Genomic DNA, 23913 nt, shown 5'->3' with positions numbered 1-23913 from the left:
GAAAGTGTGAGTTGCAGTAATAACCCTGTTTGCAAAGGTAGAAATAGAATTAGAACTTTTCACTTGAGGTACAGAGTCCAAGTGGGGTGATACAGCCCTGAAGAACACACACAGACAACTTTGGATTCCTCTGACCGTAAGGCTTTGGCCACCAAAATCTGTGGTTCCCAGTGATTCTCAGATCATCTGTGTTCTCTTCTCTGATATGTCTCCAGCTTCTCTCTTTATACTCTATTAATAAATTTATTGGTTAATAAATGTATTAGCAATGTTTATTAATAAACAATATAATAATAAATGTTTATTAATAAATTTATTTGTTTATTTGTTGTTATGCTTTCTAATCAACCAACCCTTAAAGGGTTCACTCACATTGTGGTATATTTCTTTGTGTGCTCTTCTCACAGACCTTTTAATAATAACTGGCCTTTGCTTGGAAAAGGCCAAGTTGCTTGGGTCACTGAAATTAATTGAGGTTGAATGCAGATTAGGTCAGAGTGTCTTCTTCAGTGCTGATTCACACAATCAAATGACTACAGATTGACTTGTGGAGTGTTAACAGTAAGTTGTAAATGGTCATTTGCAGAACTATTTCCATTAAGATGTAAAGCCCACTTAAACCTGTCAGGTGTCTGACACATACACACTCTACATTTGTTTTCCTTAAATGTAGAAATTATTTTTCTACTTGGTAGGGTAATTTCAGGACTCACCTTCACTCACTCACTCAGGCAGTAAATATGTATCTACCGTATTGCAGCCACAGGGCTAGGCACTGATGACCAGCCAAGAGCACAGCAGATTTCATGTCCTCATGCTGGAAATAAAGACACCAGGATCCCAGAGTGTGCCTTTGCTTTAGGTTCTGGTCCTCAATACCAAGTCATACAGTTGCAATGATGTGATATGTTCTGTATTCACTAAATCTTGGTAGTTTTGCATCAGTTTCTGTTGGGCACAAAGTAACTTTTGTGTAGCATTTACTGATGGCTTATTTTGCTTACTGTTTTTAAATTCTAAATAGAAGTGTTCACTCAAGAGAGAAATGTCAAGAGCTCTTCAAGAACTCTTAAGTAGGGATTCATATAAAATTTTGGAGGAACAGAGAAGTCATATTAACGTACTAAGAGAGAGTTTGTCTTTAAACTTTGAATAATACAAGTAGTATGTTACAGGTGCTTGCATGATTATAGATATTACACAGAATACACTATACAACAAGCTGGTCTTCTTTTCTGGATTAAAAATTGGGACTCTCTGACAAACTTTGACTTGAAGACTCACTTTTATTTGAAACTCGTTTCTATATTAAACCATATTGCATTTATTAACTAAAATACAAAAAGATAAATAAGAACAGAATTTTATGAAACTCAGGGCCTCCTGGAAAATCTGGTGATGAGAAGTGGGTCATGATATGTCCTCATTTGATGAACACATAGCCTCAATAATGCCCAAATCTTCCAAGAAGTTTCCCATTATCCCAGTGTTGTCTTCAACAATATTCTTGGTTTGGGTACAAGGAGGAAAACTTTCAAAAGATGTTTCTTGACTCTGAATCTTATTTTCTGTGTCATAACTAGAAGACCTCAGCTGACAGTTGCAAGCAATAGTCACAGCATGCCTTGTCAAATGCCAACACACTAATTATCCTCAGGACAAAAGGAGGGGGAAAAAAACCCGAGAACCCAGAAGCTGATCTGAATACCTGAGACCACCTTTATTGTGTGAATAATTAAGACTGTTTTCTGTAGCATAACACTCTAGTGAAAACAAAAGTGAATTTCCTTAAATTGGTTACTATAAAACACTAATTTCTCAGGAAGAGTTTTTATCAAAAGAATAAGTAGGTTAGAACTGTCAAGGTGACCATTGGCTAGGATTAAATTAAAATCACGATGAGGTTATGTTTAAAAAAATTGGATATAAAAATAATGGCATTCCATTGATGCTGTCCCTAGATTATCTTCTTGTGTTCTGTGTAGCCTTGAGATGAGCACTGTTTATGATCACCATTTTACATAGGAAGGGTCTGAGCCTCAGAGGAACAAGCATTCCAAAACTAGGCTGCCTGATGATTGAATCTTTATTTCTGTCGCCATACTATGGTAGGAAGACAGTACTGCAGTTGGACTCACCTGACCTGGGTTCTGATTCGGCTCTGTCACTTACTTGAATGTGACCTTGCCCAGTGTCTTGATAATGAACTCCTTGTAGCCTTTGTAAAACTGGGAGAGGCGGGGTGCAGTGGCTCACGCCTGTAATCCCAGCACTTTGGGAGGCCGAGACGGGTGGATCACCTGAGGCCAGAAGTTCAAGACCAGCCTGGTCAACATGGTGAAACCTTGTCTCTACTAAATATACATAAAATTAACCAGGCGTGGTGGTGGGCACCTGTAATCCCAGCTACTCGGAAGGCTGAAGCAGGAGAATCACTTGAACCCGTGAGGCAGAGGTTGCAGTGAGCTGAGATTGAGCTCCAGCCTGCACAACAAGAGTGAAACTTTGTCTCAAAAAAAAAAAAAAAAAAATTGGGGAGACTAATTGTTACCTGGTATACTGTTGATATCACCAATGTACACAATACCCCAGTTTCTCATCTGGGAATATAATGTATAAATGTATTTTTAAATTACAAAGTTCTATGTAAATGATAAGCCTCAGTACATGCTTTCTTTGTAGAATTGCTACGAACATTGCCCCAAAATTATAATGAAGTTTATGCAGGTCTTAGAAGGGCAATTTGTGTACTTTTCACAGCAATGTCCAGTGTATTATGTTTATTTTTAAACCATTCTAGTCCTGAGAGTAAATAAAATAAGTGCCTGTGATGTCTGGTAATTCCATTTATTTGACTAGCAATGTAGTTTATGGTCAGGAAAGAAAATTACTGAGCTCAAAATAGTTGTGCAATGAAGCACTTGCTAAGGAAATATACTTTTTATTTTAAAATAGTATGTTTTCCTCTTATAAAGTTACAGATTTTAAAGAAGAATTATAGTATATGGCATTGTCCCGATTAACTTTTGGTTATATCTACTTATCTACATAAGTAGTTCTCAAAACAAGGTATCTTGAAGAGCCAATGTTTACAGTAAGGTAGTGTTAAGAATACTGGTTTGTGAAATGAATTACTAATACACCATTGCTACTTAAGAAAGGTGAGACATTCCAACTCATTCTTGATGTCTTGTCAAAATCTACACTCAATATGACATTAACTTTATTGAACTTCTTATTTTCTCTTTGCTTTCCTCTGAGTTTTTTTGTCTTACGAAAATTTCATTCCTTGAAGTGCATTCTATTGAACATGCATAACCCTTCAATTCAAGGAAGTGAAGAAAAAAGTAGAAAAGAAAGTCTCATAGATATTATGTTGGGAAACACTGAATAAGTGATATTAAACAGTACTCTTTCCTGTTTCCACCCCATATTTAATTTTTTTATATTTTAAGTAATAAGAAATATTATAGCTCATTAACTATATACTGTGTGTTCTCCTCAGCTCTTTTTGAAGAATGTGTGTATAGATGTATATGTGAATAAGAACATGTATGAAGTGATTTAAACATCCAAAAAGGATAAAAACAAAATATAACAAAATATTATATAAGCCCTGAATATAACACATTAACATACTGACATCTTGATTCAGGTGCCCCTCCATCTGCTCATAGGAAATACGATGCAATCAAAGCCCTTGACACCCCACGTTCCTCCCCATCCCCCATAGTATCTACTATACTGAACTTGGGATGTGTCGTATAGCTACTACAGTAGTTGTCCATAAATTATAGATAGTATTGATTTCTGTGTTTTAAGTTGTGTAAATTATTCCATGCATATCCACTTGAAATCTGGTTTCATATAACATTGTGTTTTTAAGATTTACTTACATTGATTTAATATTCATAGTAACTATATAGCTTTCTATATATTAATGTTAGCATAAGATTTTCTGTAACTCTTCTCCTATTGATAGACTCTACTTTCTAATGTTTTTGAAATAAGCAATGCTAGAGTAGATGATACCTGCAAAACAATATTTTTAACAAAGTTGAATGACAATGCCATAGGGCGGGATAAAATATTTGTCGTGTATTTAACTGATAAAGGATTGATATCTAAAATTTTTAACTTATACAAAGGAATAAATAAGAGACAATCTAATTTTTAAAAACATAGATTCAAGATAAATAGACAATTTGTAGATGAAGAAATATAAATTAAAAATATTCAACCTCATCAACTAGAGAAATGCAAATTAAAACATTAATAAGATAGCACTTCATGCCTGTACCATTACAAAAGAAAAAGTGAACTAATACCAAGCATTGGTGGGTGTGAAAAAGTGAGAACTCTCAGACAACACTCGGGTATAAATATAAGTTGGTAAATTTATATGGGAGAGCCATTTTGAAATATCTAGAAAACCTAAAGCTATGCATGCCACCGAGTCAGCAACTTCAATTCTAGATCTAGACCTGAGATACTTTCACATGTACACATACACATGCTTAGGATTTCAAAAGCCTTTAATATAACAATTCTCTCTGTGATTCTCCAAGAAAAAATTCTTTTATAGAAGCTAGGCACATAAAGGAGCAAAGTGGGCCAGGTATAAGATATTCAGGAAAGATACAGACCATAGTGAACTAGAAATCACCTGCCCCATCAAAAAGGCATAATTATGTGGGATGTTACCACAACAGGAAGATAGTACATTTTTTGAGGAGAAGCTTGGCTGTGTAATTTTATGTAAAAGTTCAATTTTTCACTCAGCCATCTAACAAATATTTATTGAGCACGTATTATGTGTTGGGCTCTATTCTAAGCATTAGAAATACCTCAGTTTTTAATAAAAGTTTTAAGATCATATTAAAACCATTTAGCAAGTCAAAAAAGAAATAGAGACCAGAGGCTAGACAACATTTCTAGGCTGCTTGTTTTCAACTCTGTGATCCTGTCTGCACTCAGTACCTCAAATGTGCTTGATTATAAAGCACCCTCTCCTGCCCTCCTTTTCAGTGGATCATTTTGCATTATATAAGAACACACTTTTGGAAATACATGGGGATATTTCTTTTTTTTTTTTTTTTTTTTTTTTGAGACGGAGTCTCGCTCTGCCGCCCAGGCTGGAGTGCAGTGGCCGGATCTCAGCTCACTGCAACCTCCGCCTCCCGGGTTCACGCCATTCTCCTGCCTCAGCCTCCCGAGTAGCTGGGACTACAGGCGCCCGCCACCTCGCCCGGCTAATTTTTTTTTTGTATTTTTTAGTAGAGACGGGGTTTCACCGTGTTAGCCAGGATGGTCTCGATCTCCTGACCTCGTGATCCGCCCGTCTCGGCCTCCCAAAGTGCTGGGATTACAGGCTTGAGCCACCGCGCCCGGCCGGGGATATTTCTTAAACCTTAACCCTGTCTATCACTTCAGTCATTTGTAAACCTCACCCAACTTCTGAATATTGGTTTATTGCCTGATAGAACTTTGTCCAAACTAACTTTTCTATGAACTCATTCAAAGCACTGTCTGTGCCTCTTCCCTCACCAACTCTGCTAACTAATGCTTCCCTATCAAACAGGATTCATAGTTGTTATTTTCTTATAAATATTTCAACTGGGAGGGATTCTTTATATTATGGTTTGCAGTTTCTAAAACAAAAAAGAAATACTTTTTTGTAATTACTTCTGTAGTCAATGACCTGTTTCCTGCTTGTTCATTTTATTAGTAAATTGCCCTTAGCCTATCACTTAATAGCAAAAGAGTAGATGTTATCTTCAACATCTCAATTCTCATTTGAGATTTCAAAAAAGCTACTAAACTTCCTGTATTTTACAAAGAAGCAATTCATTTTATAATGATCTCCCTTAAATCCTTTTTTAAATTTACTACTCAGTGTAGCACATTACTCAACTTGAGAAGATACAAAGCTGAACAAGAATGAAGAACATGACTACCAAAAAAATGAGACATTCCCAATTATACCAGTTCAACTCTGAACTATAAAACAATGGAGACTTTCTACATCTCCCAAGAGAATGTGAGGCTATTGCTCATATGTTTGGTACCTGGATTTGTTGACACAAGAAACTTGTCAGGGATAAAAACATGATCAGTCAGAAAAATAACTCAGTATTTCAAATCATCATAATTTCCAATCCAGTGGCAAAAACTCCCAAATCTGGATTTCTGTTGATCTACTCAGCCATTCATCTAACAAAATATTATTTAGCACATATTAAATACCAGGAAGTTTAATACATGCTAACATTAAAAGCAGACATGGGAATCTGCAAGCTGTTTACTTTAGCATTTACTCACTTCTCATTCATCGTATATTCAGATTATTTAAAAAATATTCATATGAAGCTGCCCTGTGTCATCAGCAAGGGATTGGCATATCCTTTTTTTTCTACTCAATGAGATAGAGATAAGGCATGAATTTATACACTAAACTCACACTGAGAGGAACCCCCTCGAAGCAAATTGGCACCCCTCCCTAATGCTGAATAAGGGAGATAAGGTCAGTGGATGGCGAGGGAGCAAACCTGTTACCATATTTGGAGACAATAGTGATCCAGTTCAAGAGAATGGAGAAGCATCAGCCTAGATAACCTTAGAGAAAATGTGTGACGTGTTTGCTGCATTTGTACCAGGGACACAGAAATGAGTCAGATACAGTCTTTATTGTTATAGAACTTATATGATAATGCAAAAAACTATTACATATCTGTGATGAGTACTTAAAGATATTTTACAAAGACTGATTTTGTCTTGGAAGAGGATATACTGTACTAAGCCCAGGAAGGCTTTTCAGTGGAAGGGGCATTGATTTGGACCATGCAGTGTGAGACAATTTAAGAAGAGGGCAAGGCAATATAAAGGTACACTTCGTTTCCAAAGGTACATGGAGAGGAGAGTCAGATAGTGCTGGAAGTCAAGGTTGGAAAGGTACACAGGGCCACATAAATTACTTCAATATATAAAACTTCAATAAACCTGCAGATTGTCATAACAAATTCAGGGTACTGTCAGAGGCATCTGAACCAGAGCAACTCCGCTTTGAATAGGGACTGGGTAAAATAAGGCCGAGACCTTCTGGGCTGCATTCCCAGGAGGTTAAGTTACTCTAATGATAGAGGCAGGAGGCAGAGAACTGCCTAGGCAGATAGGGAAGGGTCCCCATAAAATCTGACCCGCCCCACAGGTGTTTACAACAGATGTTTCGTGCAGAAAAGGGGGCAGTGGACTGGAGACTCACATGTACTGGGGGAATGGGGTGGAGCCACCAGAAACAAACATCTTATTCAGGGGAAGAGCCTGGCCTCTTCGGCTCCTGTGTGGTGACCCTGGTATTCAGTTTGTGAGGTGGAAACCCACTTGCAGGACCCCTCTCTTTTCTGAGAGCTTTCCTTTCACTTAATAAATTCTGCCCTCCTCACCCTTCAGTGTGTTCGTGTACCTAATTCTTCCTGGTTGTGAGATAAGAACCTTAGCTGAACTAAGGAGCAAAAATCCTACATCACTAAGTCACAGGATGAGATAGGAGGTTGGCACAAGATACACATCATAAAGACCTTGCTGATAACATAGCATATAGTAAGGCCAAATCCCACCAAAACAAAGACAGTGACGAAAGTGATCTCTGGTCATCCTCGCTGCTGCCCTCCCACCAGTTTACAAATGCCATGACAACATCAGGAGGTTACTCTTTATGGTCTAAAAAGGGGAGGAATGAATAATCCACTCCTTGTTTAGCAGATAATCAAGAAATAACCATAAAAATGGGCAACCAGGCTGCTCTGCCTATGGAATAGCCATTCTTCATTTTACTTTCTTAGTAAACTTGCTTTCTCTTTGCACTGTGGACTCACCCTGAATTCTTTCTTGTGCAAAAGCCAAGAACCCTCTCTTGGGGTCTGGATCAGAGAGTACCAGTAACAGTCTGATTCAGTACCAGTGCCAGAAACAGAAGAATGAGCAAGGCAAAATTTCTATGATTATTTAGCTTTCTAATGGAAGTTCTCATAAAAAGCCTCTAATGCTAAAGCAGTGGTACTTGAGAAGCCACAGGGAAATATTACCGATTTTGAAGAGGATCCTCACACTTGCTTTTGTCTCTCTGTAATGTCCTTCTCTGCCCTTTTTCCTTAATTGGTTTCCTGTTCTCTGCTCTGGTTGGTTTTAGTTTCTACTCACTTGCTCCAAGTGGCCTTTCCTATCCCTCCAGACAAGTGAGATGTTCCTGCTCTACCCTCTCATGACCTCTCTACAATTCCTTCCTCATATACAACCAGGGTGAAGCACTAATTTCTCATATGTGTCTCCAACATTAGAACTTCAAGTATCAGGATGGTAGACACAGTGTTTTTCTAGTGCTTGGGAAGTGTGCAATGTATAGTTGGTGCTCAATATTTTTGGGATGTGTTACCATAGAGGAGCCTTTTGTAACTGCCCTTCCTGCCCACTGCATAAAGAAAGACCACGGCATTGTAGTAGAGAAAGAGCTTAATACGGGAGGCTGAGGTAGGAGAATGGTGTGAACCTGGAAGGCGGAGCTTGCAGTGAGCCAAGATCGTGCCACTGCACCCCAGCCTGGGCGACAAAGCAAGACTTCATCTCAAAACAAACAAACAAACAACCACAAAAAACAAACAAAAACGTAGGAGATGGAGTTTGCACTCATATCATCTCATGCAAAGCTCACAGGTTAGGGGTTTTTCAAAGACAGTTTAAGGAAAGGGGTGGGAGTGGCAAGGTAACAGGTGCTTGCTGCTGATTGGTTGGGACGGAGATGAAATAGTGGGCCAAAGCTGTTTTCCTGAGGACTAAATTGCTTCTGGGTGTGGCCACAGGAGTTGGGGGGCTGGCGATCGAGGGGGAGCCATGAGTGTCAGACATGCAAAACAAACAGAAAAGATATCTCAAAAGGCCAGTCTACAAGCGTGATGTTATTTGCAGATGTAATTGGGGGAAGTTGCATGTATTAGAACCTCTGGAATAATGACTGACAATCATGCATGTCTGAGCCTTAGCAGGACTCAGCCTCCTCTCCCTCTCCTCTTCCTAGCCTGGTGGTCTCCCTTTAGCTTTACAAAAGTGGTTGAGCTTTGGGCAAGGCCTATTATCATTTAAATTGTAGCCTAAATGTCTTCCAAAGTTAGCTTGGCCCAATAGCCCAGCAATAATTAAGGCAAAGGCCAGATGGGGGTTGAGTTAGCTCCCTTACTGTTAGAATTTTCTCACTGATGTAGCTTTTGCAAATGCAGTTTCACTTTGCTCTCTGAAGTCATTGTCAGCTCTAGGAGGGTCTTAGAGATGAATAGAACAAAAAAATATATGTGGGAACTTCATGAGCTTTGCCATCCTTTTTTTCCATCCCTTTTCTCAGTATTCTCCTATGGGTTATTGTATTCAAAGCTAACCATTATTATAACTCCTCAGATTTCCTTTGTAACTTTTAAACCACAGTATTCTTTTCCCCCCCTCTGTTTGCATCTAAACATGGCCAAAACAGCCTGGCTAAATTGAGAAATCAATTTTCAGTTCTGTCATGAAAAGAGTACATGAACGTTCTAGTGTTTCCTTAAAAAAAAAAAACAAAAAAAAACTAATTTGTACTTTAAAATGTAAAGCATCAAACAGAGGTTTACATCGTTCTTAAATGGCATATTTGAAACAAATAGACAAAGTCTCTGTCTTAAAACATCTTTAAGCTTGGCTAAGTTAAAATCTGGGTAATTTGCTGCTGTATATGTTTTACTTTGGAAAAAAATAGATATGCATTAAATTATCACATCAGATTTCTACTTTTTCTTATGCACTTTGGGCATTGGAAAGCTTTTGTGCATTTTACAATTTCAATGTATTATAGATGCGAGCAATCTGGAGCATATTATGAATGCAGTGCAATCATACATCCAAGATCGAAGCTGTGAACCAAAGTCAGTCTTAAGGCTAATGTTACAAATAAGGCAATAGTGACAAAATAGCAGCAGAGTAGTACTTAGTGTTCCTGGATGAAAAGCTCCTGCTGAAATCCAGGTCTTGCTATTTTTGGATAGGGCATTCATAGTCTCTTCATTCATTCCTTCATACATTTATTGAACTTTTACTAAGAGCTCACAGTGTACTAGTATAGCCTGGCTATAAACTAGTGGCACAAAGGTAAGGAAAAATAGTCTGTATCCTTGAAAAGTTTCTGGTTCAGTACAATTCAACATGTATCTGTTGAGCACCTACTATTTGTTAGATACTGTTTTAGGCAATAGGGATGTAGCCATGTTACTGTGCAGGTTCAGTCCCTGCTTTCATGGAGCTTAAATTCAACTTGGAAAGACAGATCTTAAAACAAACAAACAATAACAACAACAACAACAACAAAACAGGCCAGGTGCAGTGGCTCACGCCTGTAATCCCAGCACTTTGGGAGGCCAAGGTGGTCGGATCACAAGGTCAACAGATCGAAACCAGCCTGTCCAATATGGTGAAACCCTATCTCTACTAAAAATACAAAAATTAGCCAGGTGTGGTGGGCACCTGTAATCCCAGCTATTCAGGGGGCCGAGGCAGGAGAATTCCTTGAACCCAGGAGGTGGAGGTTGCAGTGAGCTGAGATCGTGCCACTGCACTCCAGCCTGGGCGACAGAGCAAGACTTCATCTAAAAAAAAAAAATGCCAAAAAACAAAAAATCAGTCAGGTGTGGTGGCATGCACCTGTAGTCCCAGTTACTCAGGAGGCTGAGGCAGGAGAATCCCTTGAATCTAGGAGGCGGAGGTTGCAGCGAGCTGAGATTTCTCCATTGCACTCCAGCCTGGCAACAGAGCGAGACTCCGTCTCAAAAACAAAAAAAAAGCAAAAGTAGATGCAGCCAATTTTCTTTATTCATGGCACTGATATTCTTTAAAGTCACCACAAACATTGAATTAATGAATACTGAACCACTGCTTCTAGAGCAAAATACGGCGTTAGTTACCTATACCCCTCCAGTCACAACATAACCTTATTTTATGTATATGTTTGGTTAAAAACACTTTATTATTACATATTGTTGACTCATTAATATTGAAATCAGAGCTGATGAATGCCTATAAAAATTTCTCTAACACAGGTACTTTCTCCTGAAGGCATGACACATCATAGCCTTCTTACACTTAGGAATATGACACAGCACTTTAGTATTTGTACGGGAGTTATTTTAAACTGCAAAACCACCAACTAAAATCACAGGTGTAAAATAGACTGAGAAAAGGACACTTGTTCAAATATGAGAGCTGAAACCAGAAGGTAGGGCATCATCCTTTTTGACCTCAACTGCAAATGTGTGCATTGGGTGTTTCAAATAGTTGGTGCACTGCACATTCCTGTGAATGACTGTGAAAATGCCGTAAGTATTGATGTTGAGGTTACCAATCAATTTCAGCATGTAGGTGAATTTGCAAATATAAAACTTACTAATACTGAGAATCAACTGTATTATAATGTCATAGAATCCCCAAAACTGAAAAAAACAGCCTGAGGGCATTATGCTGAGGTTGCTCTCCAAGGCACAGAGAGGATGACTCTTTCTTACTTATCTCCATAGGTAGGAGGTGCCAATTACAAGAAAGAAGACCAGCTAGGAATGGATGGAATAATTAGGACTATATGTTAAGTGAAATTCCAAGTCAGTACTACAGTGGGGTTCTAAGTAACAAGCATATAGAGATTCCGCTGCTTTCACTAACACCGTGTGGTGTGGCAGGCCAGTTCTTCCTAACAGTCACACACACAGGCCTCCACAGCACTCCAGTTATACAGGCAAACTTCCACAGCACCTGCCTTCACACTAAGTTAATAATTAAACCTAGGGAAATTGATGCCCAGGCACCAAAGCCAGAAATGAAACATGTTTGGTAAGAGCCTTGCTCAGGCTTCTCCTGACACCTGGGGTAAGTCAAGATAATAAAGATAGTCCTATGCTCCTTGTACCAGGACCCATCTTGGGTTGAATAAATTTCTGGGGTGCTTGAAGTAACTTTCCAGACCCAAGTTGTAGGTAACGTAAGATAGAAGTAATCACTCCATTACCAGGGCCCTCATAGGTTAAGTAGATTTAGGGGATAATTCTGGCCTCTGACCTTTTAGTTACAACAAAATTAATCAGGCATAGACAACGGCGAGTATGATACTGCACGTAGGCATATAGTTTGAAACATATATAAGCACTGGAAAAACTTTACAATTGTGAGTTGGTCTGGTGAATTATCTCTGGCCTTCTCTCTGAACCTGGTTACAGACATAAACTCTCTTCTTTCCCAGTTTGTCTGCATCTTGTTATTGGGTCACAAGAACACACAGCCAGACCCGGTTTGGTCTGGGAACCATGTCCTTTTATGAAAGCATCCTTGAGGCTGGAGCTACTTTTTCTTTTCTTTGTTTTCAATGTGAGAAGGGCATGTGTGTGCCGTCACAGTCAAGTCCTGTTAAGTTCAGTGGCTTCTTGTTTTGACTGCAGATCTCAGAGGACCAAGAGGGCTCAAAGGAGAGGAAACCAGAAAGCTTCCTGGCTAGGAAAAGAGAAGAGATGAAGGGAACCTTAACTATTTTTCCTTTCTTGAAATCCAACTAGGCTTAACCTGACAGGCAAAAGACAGAACCTCAGAGTAGCAGCTCTGTCTAGGATTAAAGATGGCTGGAATGTCGCAAGGATTGTGTATTTTGGGATCCTGGCCATGGGAGATGGAAAGGTTGGGACCTAGGACAGCTAGAAGTCAGACAAAGCTCAACCAATACAAAACAAATATCTACTAAGTTTTAAGTTCAGGTTGCTGGGGATACAGAGGGAGTAAGATGTCTTTGTCCTCAAAGATTTAACAGACCAGAAGCCTGTGTGGTTAAACTGGGTTGGCACTGACTGTGAAGTTTGAGAATGTAAGTCACTTCTCATACATAGGCTTCTCTTGTGTATGAAACTGACCAGCTCACACTCAGACTGGAATACAATGTGTCAGTCTCAACACTAGAACTCTGGAGTTACAGTTCCTTTTGTGTTCTGCTTATATTTCATATATATTTGTTAATTTATTTAATAGCTACTCCTCTGAGTCAAAGAAACTAAAAACAACAGTGAATTTCAGGGTGTCTTATTGTTTTTTGTTTTAACGTGAACAATAATCATTTAAAAAAATTTAAATAGTCTATGATTTAGTACAAGCAACATGCATTTGAAAAAAGTATTAAGAATATTAAAAAAGGACCCTGTTATCTGCATTAAGATGTTCATGATGATGTACAATATAATTTGCAATTTTAAATAACCCAAATGCCTAACATTAGAGGGTGATTAAATTCTAATACATTCTTTTGATGGAGCATTTTAAAACTGCCAAAGGTGATAATGATGATTAAGACTATGGAGCAACATGGACAATGCTTATGCTATATTGTTAATAATATTTAATACAAAAGGACAGGTTTGAAAATTGCAAGTATTCTGTAATTAAATCTGCATCAAAAATATGAAAGAAAATAAAACAAAATTTTAAAAGCCATAAGAAAATGGGTGACCTTTTCAAATATTTCAACACTGTAAAAGACAAAACAAAACGTTGTGAGACTGTTTTAGATTACAGGAGACCGAAGAAACAAAAAGATTAAAAATGCCTGATCCTTGATTACAACACAGATTTTTTTTAAAGGAAACAGCCATATTGGGAAAATAATATATTGACTTTATAGCAAAAATAATACATCAATATTGAATTTATTAGATGAGAAATGGTATTGAGGTTTTGTAGGACAACGTTGTTCCTAGGAGGTACAGGCTGAAGTATTCAGGAGTGTTAGAGTCATGATGTCTGCAACTTGCTTATAAACAGCTATATGGGGAAAACCTGTGTGTGTGTGTGTCTGTGTATATATATATACACATATATATATATATATATCTATAGAGAGAGAGGAGAAAATGAATATGGCAAAATGTTAGTGAATGGTGATTACATGTTGTTCCTCATTTCAATGTATTTGTAAGTTTTAAACTTCTCAAAATAAAACGTAGGGAGAAATGTCTTATAAAGCTCTATTAGGGTAATTGAATTATACTGTTTTTACATTTTACTTTGTATATTTTACTTTTTTAACTACATTTTCTATAATGCTATATTTTTATACTGAATGTAAATTAGTTTTTTTTTTTTTAATGACAAGATATAGGTAGATGACAGTGACCATCTCTGAGGCCTGAATAGCCACATCCCCTTTCTTCTTTTTCTAGGGTTTCTTTAGAATGAAGGGAATTTCTTGTTCTGCAAATTTTGTCCTATGGGCTCCTGCAAAGTAATCTCTGAAGAGGCCTCTAAGGGGTGACTCTCCTACACAATCTAATCCCCCCATTTTGTCTTCTGTCATTGTTTTTGTTAGATTGACCAATAATTTAAAATGACTGTTATAAATTCTGACTCCGTATTAATTACAAAATGACCCTTTCTTCCAGGCTTTTGGGAAAATAGCTCTAAGAATTTTGTCTAGGCTTCACTTTTTTCCCCCATACAATGTGTACCTACCTTATGTAATAAATGGCCTCCTAAAATATTTTCTGAGGCATTCATATGTTGAATACACCTATGAGAGACTTCTCCCCCTAACATCAGAGTGGAATTTTGCTTTTTCAATAAAGTATCTCTATTTAGCTGTTTTATAACTTTAGCTTTTAAACTATGTAAATCATGATGTCATGTCCCAGGAGAAAGTGCTGGAATGGATTGGTAATGTCTGTTGAAAGTAGGAAGTGGACAGCACCAGCCAGGTAATGGACTAATCTGGACTAAGTCATGCATCTCTACACTGGAACTTGTTGGCTTGGCTTATCCTCAGAAGAAACCCTGGTGGGCACACCTTTCTACAGAGGGTTGGCTTCCCTCCTACAGAGGAATATCATTGAGATGCAGTGATAAGTAGAAGTGAAAATGTAAACACCGTGCCCTGGGTCAGAAGGATAATCAATACCTATGACCTTTCCTGGCTCTTCCAAGCCAAGGCCTTTACTTCTGTGTGTGTGTGCGCCTGTGTGATGTCTCAGGAGTTGATTTATTTAAAGGACAGAGAAAATATAGAAATGGAAGGAAGAAGTCGGGGAGAATTCTGAGTCTGGCCCCAAGGTTCATACAGACAAAGTTACTACTACATAAAACCCAGGCCAAAAGTATCCACAAGAGAGGAAAAGAGGCTGTGGAGGCAGTGATACCCTCTATCTGTTCTGGAATGTTCTTCCCCAAGATATCCCCAAAGATGGCTCTTTCTCTTTCTTCAGGATTAAATTTCTCCTCCTTGGAGAGGCCCTCCTTCATACCCTCTGTAAAACAGCACTTGCCAACCCCCAGTTGCTCCCTAGTTAACTACAACTTATTTTTCATCACATCACTATCACTCTCTGAAATGTTCTAATTTGTTTATATTTCAATGTGTTTTCTTGTCTGCCCTCTGGAATGTAAACTGCTCCTGTCTTGTCTTGATGAAAATTATATCCACAGGACTTAGAACTGTGGGTTATTGCCTGAAGCTGGGAGTTTGAGAATAGCCTGGGCATTAAAGTAAGACCCCATCTCTGTAAAAAAAAAAAAAAAAAAAAATAATAATAATAAAACAGCTGGGCATGGTGTCAAGTGCCTGTGGTCCCAGCTACTTGGGGAGGATGAGGCAGGAGGATCCAGTGAGCTCAAGAATTCAAGCCTGTGGTGAGTGAGCTTTGATTGTGCCACTGCGCTCTAGCCTGGCGACAGAGTGAGACCCTCTCTCTAAAGAAACAAAAAGACAAAAATAATGGAATGCGTAAAAGGTGAGAGGTCCTTGGTTTGGGATTAGTAGGAAATAATGACAAACAGGTCCCAACTCAACATTCTGTCTTATATTCCTTAAAACTGGTGCCTTTGACTGTATGCTTTCAGCTGGTATTTTCATCTCCTTTTTGAGATAGATGCAAAGTGGTGAGGAAACTGACAATGCTGTCCTTATCTGCTTCCATTAGTAGGGACAGTCTCTGATCCTCCTAGCCATGGAGCAATTCTTCTAGTTACCTAATCAGGGGAAAAAATAGTTATTTATTGCAGGGAATGATGAAGAGTATCTAAAATTATTTACTGAGGGAAATAGAAAAGAGACTGTATTCTGATAAAGTATGGATGGGACAGGTCCCTAAGAATTCCATGCCTGAATTAGGAGAGTGGCTTCTACTGGACAAATGAAAGAGTACACTAGAAATCAGTTATGGCTGTGGATGTTTCAAGCATGGTTAGTTGAGGAAAGAAATTGAGGGCATCTGTGGCGTGGGCCTCACTCACCAAAATGTCCTTGCTCCGTTGTTGCTTTCTCATGGACAGAGCATTTGACAGAGTGGTTAATACAGGCAGGCATGGTTCTGTAACTCTGGGCACCTGTGGCTGATCAGAGCAACACAGCCTGTACCCAGACATATTAGGCTCACAACAGTTCCGTATTTTCCATCTTCACTGTTTTCTATGGACGTGCTTTCTGTCCTCTTCATTTCTCACGCATGGTGCCAGTCTGTTGCTTTGAAGCTAGCTTAAATTCCAGGTAGGAGATGGTGGATTGATATTGGCTCTCCAATAAGTATATTAGATTCAAGGAGTTTCAGACTACTTAAATTATTTTAGGGATATATATCAAGTTCCTTATTTTTTATTTAAAAAAAATGTTTTTGGGGTGGGGTCCTCTCACTCTGTTGCCCAGGCTGGAGTGCAGTGGCCCAATTATAGCTCACTACAACCTCAAACTCCTGGGTTCAAGTCATCCTTCCACCGCAGCTTCCCAACTAACTGGGACTACAGATGCATGCCACCATGCCTGACTCATTTTTAAATTTGTTGTAGAGATGGGGTTTGTTGCCGAGGCTCTTGTTGAAATCTTGGTCTCAAGTCATCCTCCCATGTCAGCCTCCCAAAGTGCTGGGATGACTGGTGTGAGCCACGTGTGCCATCGTGTCCTACCTAAATTCCTTATTTCAGATTGATGTGGTTATAGCCTTGCCTTAAACATATTCTGCTTGTTGTGGTGATGTCTAGTGGACCTGCCCACACTGTCCATTCCTCTTTGCACTTAGGGCCAGACAACTTGTGATGTAATTTGAGGGATCTAACAGGAGCCTGGAATTCCCATCACTAGAATTTAGCAAGGGTCTTACAGAAGTGATCACTTAGCTGGACTGAAGGCAATGAGTCTGGAGAGACTAGATTGAGGAAGCTTAGGAGTTCCTTCCATTAGGAGCAATAAAGAGATCTTGAAGATGAGAGCACAAGCTGGGTATTCAATGATATTAGAGAATTACTGTTAATTAGGTTAGATATGATAATGGTATTATGATTATGTTGGAGAATTGCTGTATTTTGTGATAAGCTAAAATAATTTGGAGTACTGGTATCTGTAGGTAACCCTAAAATGTTTAAAGACAAAAATACATAGGTATAGATAAAGCAAACATGGTAAAACCTTAACAGTTAAATCTTGGTGGTGGATGATACTATTGTTCTTTCTGCTTTTCTGAATGTTTGAAGTCTTATGATAAAAAAAATTTGAAACTTCCTGTCTTCAAGGCAAAATTTATGCTTCACAACTTTTCTGGAGCTTGTCTCACTTTTATCTCCTAACATCTACCAAGAATTAATACTGTCAAGGCAGTCTTCTCTATGTATCTTGAGTGCCACTGCACTCCAGCCTGGGTGACAGAGTGAGAGCCTGTCTCTAATTCAGGAGTGATCATCAAAATAGCCACCAGGATGAAAAGAGCAGTGGGAAAACACAAGGGGCCGGGCATGGTTGCTCACACCTGTAATCCCAACATTTTGGGAGGCCGAGGTGGTGGATCACTTGAGCTCAGGACTTTGAGACCAGCCTGGCCAACATGGTGAATCCCTCTCTCTACTAAAAATACAAAATTTAGCTGGGCATGGTTGTGCATGGCTGTTGTCCCAGCTACTTGGGAGTCTAAGGCAGAACAATCTCTTAAACCCAGGAGGCAGAGATTACAGTGAGCCGAGATCACCACTGCATTTCAGCCTAGGCAAAGGAGCAAGACAGAGACACAAGGATTGTCAACATTTAGCTGTATGACCCTGGCCAAGTTACTTTACCTCTTCATGACTTGATTTTCTCATCTGAAAAATGGACAAAGTAATAGTACTATAGTATAACAACTCTAAAGTTGTTCTAAGGATTGAAGGAATTATCATATTTAAGGAACTTAGAACAGGGCTTGGTAAAATTTATCATCTATATATTTTAGCTATGCTTAATCTTCTGAATGCATTTGGAGAATTTCTCTGTGCACACATATAACATTGACACATGTTTGCAAGGGCTTTTCCCTTGACAGAAAGGGGTCCTTCTAAAGCAGGTCAGTCTGCCTATAAAATGAAACAAAATTCGTTGTTTGGTTTTTGGACACTGTTAGGGTGCCAGCAACTGTCCTTGAGAAGGTTTAAGGAGATGTCAGAGCACCTAGTGCATTTAATCCATTCATTGAAACAGGAACCTGTCAAATTATTGTCAACATGTTTCCATTTCCTTCCACGCATACTGCCATCATTAGCCACTGTTCCGCCTCTGTGAAAGTGTGACTTCAAAGTCTTGTGCTTTGAGAGGTTGTATTATTTAAGTGGACTCAAAGGGGAAAGCAGGGAATTGGCAAAAATGACAGTTTCTTATTCTATGGAATAGTACTGTGCACATAATCAATGGCCCCTGCTAGTCTCTCGTACAACAATGTCAACTCTGTGCAATACTGGAACTGGGAATCATTGAGTTTGAGAACCTCATTGTGGTGATGTTACACCATATGCAAAATCAGTCACTGGAGACTATAAATGAGTATTTATTTATATATTTTCTCCATTTTGGTTTAATAAATTGGATATCTACTGATTAGTGCTAGAAGAATGCCAGTTAGATTAGCTGAAGTAAATTTATTCACTACTCAATTTTGCAGTGAAGAACTGATCTATATCTGCATTGATAAAGTGAAGACTGGGACAACTACCAAGCTGATTCTGTTGAAATGACTACAACCAAAGCTATCCATGCACATCTCTGTCATATGTCTGCACCTACACATTGAGCCCATATGGCCCAGGTTGGTTATCAAAAAGACTCAGCAGTTATCACTCAGAATCCCACATTCCCCCAGAAACTTTATGTATCCAACATCCAAAACAACTTGTTACATCTCAAAGAGGAGTCTACCTTATAAAATTTGACCAAAACCTGAAAACTGTGTGGGATGAATCTTCATGGAAAAAACCAATATTGCCAAAATAATGAAACACCAAAAATATTTTCTCTTGATAGTTTTTGTTCTTAGAAATTAAGAGGTTAAATATGGATCCTGTGAAGAATTTAAGCATGAGTCCTAGATGATGCAATAAACAGTACAAACAGTTGTGCTCTGAATGTAGTAGCATCTGTTGAGCATTTATTATGTGCTAGAAATAGTGCTAAGCATTTCATATTCACGGGCCCTTTTAATCCTTCCAGCAAGCTCTGTGCAGTAGGTACCAGCATTATTTCTACTTTACCAAAGTAGATCTGAGGCTAAGAGAGGTTAAGGAACACATCCAATGCAATTTCAGATATCCCCACCTTTTCTGAATCATGGTTTTGGTAAAACCAGAGAGGACTATGAGAGGAGGGACTGACATCAGGAGACAGAGGTAATTCTCATTCAACAAACATTTTCCAGCTGTCTACTATGTGCCAGACATGGCTGGATAGTAAGTGCCAAAAAGTCGTGGACAACATCATTGTTGCTCAGTTCTTTTTATCTTTAGCACCTATCACCTCTTGATTTCTTTTCTGAAATTCTATCTCCCCAGCTTCCATGAATGTTCAAGTTGTTGCAGGAAGCTGCAAATGCTGTGAAGTGCTCAGGGAGTATCGGTGGTAGAATTGTTAGCATGGATATTTAGATTCTGGGAGACTGAGGAGCCCTTTTTAGGCAGTGATACCCACTGGCAGCAAAGCCTGGCAGGTAAGATTCCACTGTTCAACATCACCTTCCTTCTCCCTGAGAGGACCAGTGCAGGACACACTTTGAAACATAAATGCAGGATTTGTTTGGGCTTGGAAGGAAGATCTGAAATAAAGAATATAATCACAGGCCAAATTTAAATTTCTCTTGAAATTTTGAGAAATGGTTATGGCTGGAGGAAAAACAAAGTTGAAGACTGCCGAACCTTTACATTCCTCAAAAAAAGAAGATGGTATTACCTAGGTCATGATGTGAGAGGCAATATGAAGTCATAGTTAAGGTGAGGCTGCTCATGTCAAAATTCCTGGATTTAAATCCCAGTTTTGCTGTGATCTTGTAAGAGATCATCAAGTCTCAGGTTTCTTGCCTTTAAACTGTCTATAAGATGAAGAAAATGATTAAATAGTGATTGTTGGGAGGATCCACTGTGATGCTGTATGTGAAGTGTGTAGTATAGTGATGGACATTTAAGAATATACTCTTATTATGACCATCATCACTACCACCACTACTACTACTACCATTATCTTTATTTACGTTATGATTCCACCATCATAATTATTATCAAAAGTTAGTCATCTGTATGAGACAATGGAATTCAGAAGAGTGACTATATGAAAACTTAACTGGAAGTCCCTGTTTTATAGGCTGAACTCGTTTTGTAGGTTATCATTTCTTTTTTTCTTTCTTTGTGTGTGTGTGTGTGTGTGTGTGTCACCCAGGTTGGAGTGCAGTGGCAGAATCTCGGCTCACTGTAAGCTCTGCCTCCCGGGTTCACGCCATTCTCCTGCCTTAGTCTCCCGAGCAGCTGGGACTACAGGTGCCTGCCACCATGCCTGGCTAATTTGTATTTTTAGTAGAGACAGGGTTTCACTGTGTTAGTCAGGATGGTCTTGATCTCTGACCTCGTGATCCACCTGTCTCGGCCTCCCAAAGTGCTGGGATTACAGGCGTGAGCCACCACGCCTGGCCGTAGTTCATCATTTTAACATGAAATTGATGTAAGACGGGATTGCCAGCTTTTGCTATTCCTTATGAGAGAGGTCTAAACTCTGAAATTGATCTTCAATACAGTCCCTTAGGCCTTTAGTGAGGAGGAGATTTCCCAAACTGTGACAGTATGTAAGAAGAATATGTTTTTGCAGAGAAAACACAGGAGCACAGTTACATAGTAGATCTTCATATCACTTCAGAGAGTGCCCATCTATCTCTAGATTATCGAGTTTGGATAAAGAAACCTTTTACTTTTGGAGAAACTTCCAGTTTTTGGTGGCAGCAACATGGGTAATTCTTAATATCCAGGCTATCTAGGAGAAGCAGGGTTGTTGTGTTACTTGGGAGAAAAACACCATCATTTCTACAAGTACTTCCAAATAGCGTTCCCTAGGATAGTCACCATACCTGGGGTCTCACCTCAAGCCATCATAAAGTTCACACCATTACCACAACCACCCATCTCATTGGGAGAATGAGGTAAACTATCAGGCAATACGTATTTACCAGATCTCCAATATGAATCATATTATACCAGGTTCTAGTGCTGTGATAGATGCACAAATATATGAGGCATAACATCAGCCTTCAAGAGACTTCTAAGCTGGGACAAGAACTAAACCACCTATGAACATACCAAGGTCTCCAATGTCAGCAAGATTATCACCAAAGACCCTGCTGTTCTAGAGGTAGTGATGTCTGAAAAATGACCATATGCCCAGGGAGTTGTTTTCCTGAAGCAGACTTAGAGGCCAATATGCCAACCACCTCCCAACTAGGAAGTCTAGGCTGTTAACTTGGCAGACGGTCTTTGGACAAGTCTCCTCCCAGGTAGGCCTGGTCTTCTGGTTGGGTAGCTTCTGGCTTTTTAAATTTCTATTTTTATGTCTGATTCTACTCTTGCTGTGCTGTGGGTGAGGTGTCTCAATTTCCAACTCCCTGGAATCTAAGTGAATAATTTTCTCTTTTTGGGTTATATTCTATTAATGCCATATTTCCAAGTCTGAGCTCTCCTAGAGGCTTGGGATTATTTTTCTGCAATCTTTTTGGTGCTGCCTGGGTCCAAGGCCTTCTCTTTTGTTATACCTAAACCCTTTATAAACAGTCAGTGAGTTATAGGGTTCATTTGTTTATTGTGAGAAAAATATACAGGGGAGGGAAGAATGGGATGAAGCTGTACAGGTCTCAAGGACTATTTGAATGGAAAGGAAAGGCATTATATTACATGGTTGATGAAAGAGAGTTTCCTTAATAATAGTGATGGTTAACATTTATAGAGTGCGTCCTATGCTCAGACCTGGTATTAAGTGCTATGCACAGACTGCCTCATCAACTCCCTGAGAAGATGCTTTCATTCTCCCATTTTGCAGATGGGAAAAGAGAGGCACAGAGAGATCAAGTGTAACTCCCAAGGCCCCAGGGTTGGCTGAGCTAGGCCATCCGACTCCAGAGTTCATGTCTGAATCCTGCAAACCTTCTTTTAATAAGAGATGTCAGTCTTGCTAGTACACATCATCTTGGAAAATGGAAATATTGTAAGGCAGAAGGGTGAAGGAACTGAGCAGATTTAATGACATGTAAGGTCCTTTCTTCTGAAATGTACTACCATACCTCTGATGCCACAGTGAGTGATTCTGATAAAACACAGGAATGAGTTTCAAAAGCAGATAACAGAGTTTGTCCATAGTAAGCATCTTTGACAGAATTTCCTATCTTGAATACTCTCTCCTTCCTCCCTGCCTCTAAGAGACCTCACACTGGGGCATAGAATCTCATTTCCATTTAGTACTAGAGACTCTCCTTTCCTGTTGCTGGTGGGCCATTGCACCTGGATAGCTAGAGGTTGCCAACAGATATCAAGAAACAAAGACATATCAATTGATGGGACAGGAGTTTGATTTATCTTTGGCCAACTTGTATTTGAATCCAGGTTACCATTTAGCTGGTTATAACTTCTAATTTCTGCTTTTGAAATAGTATATCCATTGCCTCTCTAAGGACCAGTTCAGAGAGATGATGGATTGAAACAATCATAATATGAAAACCCTATGGCTGGATGGCTGACTCTGCTTCCTGGTGGAGAAAAAATATATACCAGCATTTTCTAGACCTTCCACAAACACCTGTGGAATTTTTTTTTTTTTAATCAACCTAATTTTAGTTTTCTAAAATTTCAGTCAGCAAGAAGGTTGTGCTGTGGTTCTGTCTACTGGAAAATAACTTTGTGTGATTTAATTTTTTTTAAGAAGTAAGTTTTGGAAGTCTTTTCTGTCTGTTTTTTGGTGATTTCAAAATGAAAACTAAAATGGACCCATCTATAATTCATCCATTTTTAGATGGGAAAGAAGAAAATGTATCAAAGTCACCATTTTGAAAAAAAAAAGGAAGGGAAACACTATCTAGTTTGAAGAAATTAAGACAATTCAGGAAGATGTGCAGTATTCTGTCCTTCCACACTTAGAGTCTTTGTACAGTTAGCACCAGCGGTCAGAAAACTGAACCAGAGGCCCTTTCAGAATTCCCACCTGAGCAAAAATAGTTTAAATAACACTCAGCCTGCCTCATCAAGTAAACAGAGTAGAGTGACATATTTTTGAAAATAAGGATTTCAATCATGTGAAATGAAACAATGGGAGGATTCAGGAAAACCCAGGTCAACCAGAAAATTCAATAAATCTCAAACACACAATTTCCCTTGCTCACTACTTAAAGTGTTACTGGAATTGGTTTGAATGAATCTGCTTACTTTTAAACTGACTATACTGATGTCCTGTAAATACAGCCCAAATATCAATTTCTATAACAGAGCCAACCATAAAAACAAAATCAGCAGCATCATTCAACCCATGGGAGTAGGATGTCCAAATGTTATGTATTCAGGCTAGACTGGGGCTGTTTATTT

At 38.9% G+C, this 23913-nt stretch overlaps 1 protein-coding gene across 1 annotated transcript in view; it reads right to left on the bottom strand.

Moving 5' to 3' along the window:
* GRM7 (glutamate metabotropic receptor 7) overlaps positions 1–23913 on the bottom strand; it is a 774864-nt gene that overhangs the window by 1176 nt on the left and 749775 nt on the right. The gene's annotated exons all lie outside the window — the stretch shown is intronic.

This window comes from Trachypithecus francoisi, unplaced genomic scaffold (assembly GCF_009764315.1).
Source record: "Trachypithecus francoisi isolate TF-2019V2 unplaced genomic scaffold, Tfra_2.0 Lachesis_group0, whole genome shotgun sequence".
NCBI lineage: Eukaryota > Metazoa > Chordata > Mammalia > Primates > Cercopithecidae > Trachypithecus > Trachypithecus francoisi.
This window is presented reverse-complemented; position numbering and strand designations above follow the sequence as displayed.